Genomic DNA, 7,125 nt, shown 5'->3' with positions numbered 1-7,125 from the left:
TGATCTGCCCTGTAAACTTTCACTCAGTTCACAATAAAAACTGTAAAAAACAGTAACAACAACAACAAAAACCCTACGGATCACAACCGAATACTCCAAGTATAGAGCTGGCAGACGAGCCCTGTAGATTGGAAGGCCCTCCAAGTACACAGTGGCCACAACAATGAATTCAGCGTACATCACTGACTGTGAAGATGACTGCTGCTTCCATGGATATTGATTGGGAATGTAAGTACAATGACATCCTTGACAACTTGATTCTTTTCTCCATTTGTCATGGTGTTCCTTATTAGTCCAGCTGTGAGGATATTTTTTTCTTTTTTCTTTTTATTAAGCCGTATTTCATGTTGAAGGATAATGTCTGATTTTCATCGGTAAGAACATCAAGTCCTTCTCACTTTTTAGCAAGGAAGCTTGTGTCATCTGCATGTTGCAAATTGCTAATGAGCCTTCCTCCAATCCTGATGCTTTATTCTTTTCTTCAAATAGTCCAGTGTCTGGGATTATTTACTCAGATGTGGTTGTTGTTATGTGCTGCTGAGTCAGTTCCAACCCATAGCAACCCTGTATAGGGTTTCCAAGGAGCGGCTGGTGAGCTTGAATTGCTGACCTTGCGGTTCAAACCGACTTTGCAATTCAGAGCATTAACCCACATCACCACATCAGGACTCCATTTGCTCAGTATACATATTGAATGAGAATGGCAAAAGGTTACAACTCTGATGAACATCCTTTCTAATTTTAAATCACAAAGTATCCCTTTGTTCTGTGTGAACAGTTACCTTGTAGTCTGTGTAAAGGTTCTGCATAGGAACAATGACAAAACATGAAGCATCAACTATTCATCCTACAGCCCACTCTACTCCTTTGTTGGGTTCAATAATCCGTGACAAAGGCCACAGAGAACTAAAAAACAATACTTGCAGTTATGGGGCTTATTCAGAAGTTAACAGGTTACAATATAGGATCAGAAAATGCTCAGGACATAGTGGTTCTAGTCAGCTGCTAATACATGCCCACAGGGCACATCATTCCACCATAAGCCTCAGCCTGAAGGCACTCAGCTCTGGCTCCATGAGTCAGCAAACCCAGCTCCCCCGCTTAAGTAGCTGGAGGCACCCCACTCTACAAGCAAGCATCCTGCCCAAAGTCAATCAGCTTTACTTGCTCTGTGGGTTAGGAATCCCAATACTCTGTCTCATATGCTGTTTCTTGGTTCTGCTGCTGCAATCCTGCCATTCTTCCAGGTTCCCTGGGTCGAGGAAGCTCAATGTACAGGGATCTCAGGATTCAAAGGATGTATTACACTCCTGGCTCTTCTTCTTTGATGGTAGTGAAATTGCCCCTCCTGCTTCTGAACTGGTTCATGTTATACCCACGCTAAAGATAGAAATTTTTAGAATTACAATTAATTCTATTACCATCCACCACTGAATCCTGTCTTCCTTGTAATATCTTCTCCCTCCTGCTCTTACCCAGACCCAGACCCAGAAGGACAGAAACATAGTTTGGTGGGAATTACAGACTATGGCGCTTGAAGAGACATTAGATCATTCACCATACCACAATGATTAAGTATTCTAGAATTCCCATTATTCACAATGTTACTCATAATGTGTTATGATCCACACAATCAAATGTCTTTGCATAGTCAATAAAATACAGGTAAACATCTTTCTGGTATTCTCTGCTTTCAGCCAAAATCCATCTGACATTGACATTGCTCCTTTCATGTCTTCTGACTCTGGCTTGAATTTCTGGCTGTTCCCTGTCAACGTACTGCTGCAAAATTTTTTAAAAATTGTCTTCAGTATAACTTTACTTGAATGCCATTTTAATGAAATTATGTAATCATTTTATAACGCTGTTGATAGCCTTTCTTTGACATAGGCACAAATATGGATCTCTTCTTGCCAGGTGTCTAGGGAGCTAACTTCCAAATTTCTTAGAAATTTGGAATAAATCCTCCCAGCATTGCATCCATTTGTTGAAACATCTCAATCGATATTCCACCAATTCCTGGACCCTTGTTTTTCCCCAATACCTGCTATGTAGCTTGGACTTCTTCCTTCATTGCCACTGGTTCTTAACCATATGCCACCTCCTGAAAGGGTTGAATGTCAACCAACTCTTTTTGGTACAGTGCTTTACTTCCATCTTCTTTTGATGCTTCCTACTTTGTTCAATATTTGGACTATAGAATCCTTCAATATCACATCTCAAGATGTGTATTTTTTTCTTCAGTTCAACTGGCAAAAATTTCAATCATCAATTTTTTTCAGATGTGATTACCACCTCATTTCCTTAGTCTGTCCTAGGCTGGAAACTCCATTGACATCTGTCCACCATGAGTGACCCTCCTGGTTTATGAAATGACAGTGGCAGAGCAACATCTAAGCCACCACAGTAAGACAAACTGACTGGAGAGTTGAGGAAACATATATATAATGTATGTACAATGATAAGACAAAAATTATCTGTACTCTGGTTGAAGAATTTATTTCAATCAACTTTCCGAAAAGACACATAGATCAGTTTTTTACATAATCTCCCTGCTTTTCAATACACTTTGTCCATCTGTCAACAAACTTTCATATTCCCTCATTTTAAAATGTTTTAGGCTGAGCTGTGAGCCACAAATGCATGGCTTTTTTCATTTCTTCATCAGAGGTGAATCTTTTGCCACAAAGGTCTGCTTTCCGGGAACCAACCAAGTGAAAGTCCAATGACGCCAGATCAGGACTATAGGGAGGATGCTTTAACACCACAAAATGAAGTTTTAGCAGAGTGTCACAGTGTGGGCAGAGGTGCACAGGCGTGCATTGTCATGTAAGATTACAACACCCTTGGATAGCAGTCTTCTATGTTTAATCTGGAGTTTAGGAGCGAGCATTTCATTATAAGGGGCACTGTTGATTGTTGAGCCTTTTCCTGATACCAGTACTGGCCCTTAAGAATCCAAGAAAACTGTATAAGTATCAATTTTCCAGCTGATAGTTTACATTTGAACTTTCTCTTGGTTGGCGATTGAGGATGTTTCTGTTCCATACTCTGCTGTTTACTCTCAGGCTTGTAATGATGAATCCATGTCTTTTCACCAGTAATGATTTTTTAAAGAAACTTTACCTTCCTTAGAGTTTTGGTCTAAATTTTGTTTGCAGGTATCCAAACACTTCTGTTTATGTTCTTCTGTGAGTGATTCGGTATCCATCCTGCACAAACATTTTGATACCCAAGTTTGTCATGGATTATTTCATAGGCAGAGCCACGGCTGTTATGCAAATGATTTGCCAAATAACCATTGTCATTTGTCTATTTGATAAAATCATTTAACATGCACACTTAATGTCATCATCAACTTTGGACAGGCATTTTAATATAAAATAAAAAGTGCAGATAATTTTTGGCTCACCCTTATATATGCATTTGTGCATTCATTGTACACACATATACACACTCATACACACTTATATACACACACAAACAACAACAATAATATAAGTGTTGTTGTTATTAAATGCTTGGAATTAAATACAGAATCGACCCATAACTGGGTCAGACAATATTTCTGTTTCCAACTTTTTGTGAAAGCACATTTTGCAGTCCCACCAGCATTGCAAGCAGTGTAGGAGGGGCCTAGTTTTTCAAAACTCTTTCCAGCATTTGGTGTTGTCTTTTTATTTTTAGCTTTCCTATTAACACTGGAGGAGTCCTGGTGTGGCACTGTAGGATAAACACTGGACCACAAGGTCTATTTGAACCACAAGGTGACAGTTCAAACCCACCAGTCACTGCTCAGATACCAACAATATGGTCACTATGAGTTGGAACCAACTCAGAAACACTTAACAACAACAACATTAATGCTAGAAGGAACTCTGGTAGCATGGCAGGTTATGCAAGGTCAACAATTAGAATCTACCACTTGCTCTGTGGGAGAAAGATGAGACTTTCTGCTCCTGAAAAATGTATAGCCTTGGAAACCCTGTAAAAGGTCGCTATGAGTTGGAACCAACTTGATGGCACACAACTGCCACCACCCCCATTATTATTGGGGTAAGATAATATCTCATTGTTGTTTAGATTTGCACCTCTCAAATAGCTAATGTAACTGTAGAATAAACACTGAACTGGTAACCTTAAGGTGGACAATTCAAACATAGCAACCATTTTTAAAAACCCTACACAGGGTTGCTATGAGTCGGAACCAACTCAATAGCACACAACCACAACAATGTCTAATGGAATCCTGGTGGGATGCTGTAGGAGTAATACTGGATAACAAGGTTGGTTTGAATGGAAGTGTCAGAGATTCAGACATACCAACCACTTCTCAAAAACTTTTGCAAGGTCAATATGAGTCAGAATTGATTTGATAGCACTTAACAATAACATAGATTCCTGGTGTGGTACTACAGGTTAATGTGCTGGACTGCAAAGTCGGTTTGAACTGCAAGGTCAGTGGTTCAAACTCAGCAGCCGCTCTTCAGAAACCCTATACAGGGTCACTATGGGGTGGGACTGAGTTGACAGCACTTAACAACAATAACAACATGGTTAATGATTCCGAGTATTGCTTCACATGTTTGTTGGTCACCTGAATGTCTTCTTAATGTTTATTTTCTTCACACCAATCATGCAAATTCCAAATTATTATTTCCATTACATGAGAGGCTTAGAAAGATGAAATTACTGGTTCTGCTGCTGCAAGTGACAACCTCCGAATGCAATGCTGGCCCCATGGGCTCAGAGCCCCTGACTTGGCCATGAAACCATGCTATCTCCCCCAGATGTTTGGCGCCAGACAATGGGTACAAATCAGTGTCATCTAGAGATTCTAGAAACCCTAGCTTGGCCATTCCTCCATTTATAAATGCCTTAATTAACATATTTGACATTTTCTATTTACATGGAGGAAGCAAAAAGAAAGACATACTTTTCACTCAAAGGAGAATAAAACTGGAGAAAAAGTCAGCTCTGTGCCAAGGTTGGAAATATTTCCTTCTGTGGTTGAGCTCAGTGTATGATGGGACTGATAAGATTGCCAATCTGCCAAAGGAAATATGAAGGCAGTGTATCTGAGTGCCCTAAGACTTTCCAGCCTTCAAATTCCAACACAGGAACATGGCAATCTGGTGTGCCCTGAAAAGAGACATAAGGTTTAGAATTGCAGTAGATTCCTGAATGCTCTGTATACAGTTGTACCCCAACCTCTTTAATGACACCAGGCATTCAGCTGTGCTGTAGGAAGCTCTGAGGACCACAGGGGGTTCAAGATTGTGGCCACATAAAGCAGGAAGTTCCTCCTGGATTCTGGTCCAAGGGCTGTCATTGATTTCCCTAGTCTGTTCGCAGCAGCTCCCAGCCAGCATCCCGGGACATGCTGTCGATAACTCCAAAGGTTATGCCAATGTTCCATTTACAGAGAAGCTAGGCACAGCAACCCACTGAGCCACGTCCTTCACTCCTCTGTAGCTTTGTGCTTATCCTGACTCAACATAAAGAGATTTCCCATTGTAGGACTCCCCTGACTCCCCAGCATGTGTTGGAGTTAGAGATGCCTGGGGTGCCAATGTGAAACGTTGCCTTGTGTGTGTCCTGTGAGCATATGTGTTGCCATGTGTCTGTCTGCAGCTATAGAAGCCCATGGGCCCCGCCTGCCCTCATATATCTCTCCTGGCCCACTCAAAGACACTCTGATGTGAGCAGGGCAGATGGAGATACGCAGGTGCCCCTGGCAAGTCAAGGTACCCCTTCAAACTGAGGTATTTAAATATTTGTTCAGCAATTATTTTAGTGAAGGTGGGAAGAAGTGATATATAGTAATAAAACAGTCTGTTTTTACAGTCTTTTTTTTTTTTTTTTTTTTAGTCTCAGTCATATGCCAACATAAATGTGTAAGCCCTGAAGAATCCCCATGTCCGTGCCCAGAGGTAAGCACTATGAAAAACTTACATGGATATCTTTCCAGACATTATTTTCTAGTCATTTCCATAAATAAATATAAGTGGATTCTCACATTGTTGTGGTTGTTAAGTGCATCAAATCAATTCCAACCCATAGCGACCCTGTATAGGGTTTCCAAGGAGCAGCTAGTGAGCTTGAACCACAGACCTTGCAGTTCAAATGACTTTGCAATCTGACACATTAGGCCAAAGCACCACTAATATTTTTCATATAGTTCATTTCAAAATTCCTTCAAAACCAACACAGATTCCTTTAATCAGCTACACAGTATTCTACAGTATGGAAATACTCTAATTACTGGAAAAATATATTTAAGGCCCTTCTCATTTTTTATTTTCAGTAAACCTTTTTTTTTTTTTTTTTTTTTTTTTAACAAATAACACTTTTATGTATTACCTTGCATTCAAATCTTTGTATATTTGTGAAAATATTTCTGTATCTGAATTTTTAACATTAGAATTACCTCATAAAAGGTGTATACAGTTAAAAATCAGATGTTTTCTCTCAAATTCTTTCAAATTTACATTTCCACGAATGGTATTTAAAGCAAATGCAAACAAACAAAATGTGCAGTCATCAAGTTGATTTTGATTCATTGTGAACCAGTATACAGTTATAGAGACTGTAATCTTTACAGGAGCATGGTAGGAAGTAGTACATTTCCTTGCAGAATTCCTGCTCAGAATTTATCAGTCTGAAATTTTACCATTTTACAATAGAAAAAGAGTTGTCCTGATTTAATTTGGATTTACTTTATTATTAGAACGTTTGCATGCTTTTAAAGAGATTTATTGTTGTTGTTGTTGTTATCGTTTTTGCTAGGTGCCCTCAGGGCAGTTCCAACTCATAGCAACCCTACGCACAACAGAATGAAACACTGCCCAGTCCTGTGCTAGCCTTACAATTGTTGTTATGCTTGAGCCCATAGTTGCCGCTACCATGTCAAGTTAATCGTCTTAGGGGTCTTCCTCTTTTTCGCTTAGCCTCCTCTTTTCCCAGCATGATGACCCTCTCCAGGGAATAGTCTCTCCTGATAACAAGTCCAAAATACAAGACATAAAGTCTCACCATCCTTATTTCTAAGGAGCTCTGGTAGCGTAATGGTTACGAATGGAGCTGCGAACCTTAAGGTCAACGGTTCGAAACTACCAGCCGCTC

Source organism: Chrysochloris asiatica, unplaced genomic scaffold, assembly GCF_000296735.1.
Source record: "Chrysochloris asiatica unplaced genomic scaffold, ChrAsi1.0 scaffold00104, whole genome shotgun sequence".
NCBI classification, from domain to species: domain Eukaryota; kingdom Metazoa; phylum Chordata; class Mammalia; order Afrosoricida; family Chrysochloridae; genus Chrysochloris; species Chrysochloris asiatica.
This window is presented reverse-complemented; position numbering follows the sequence as displayed.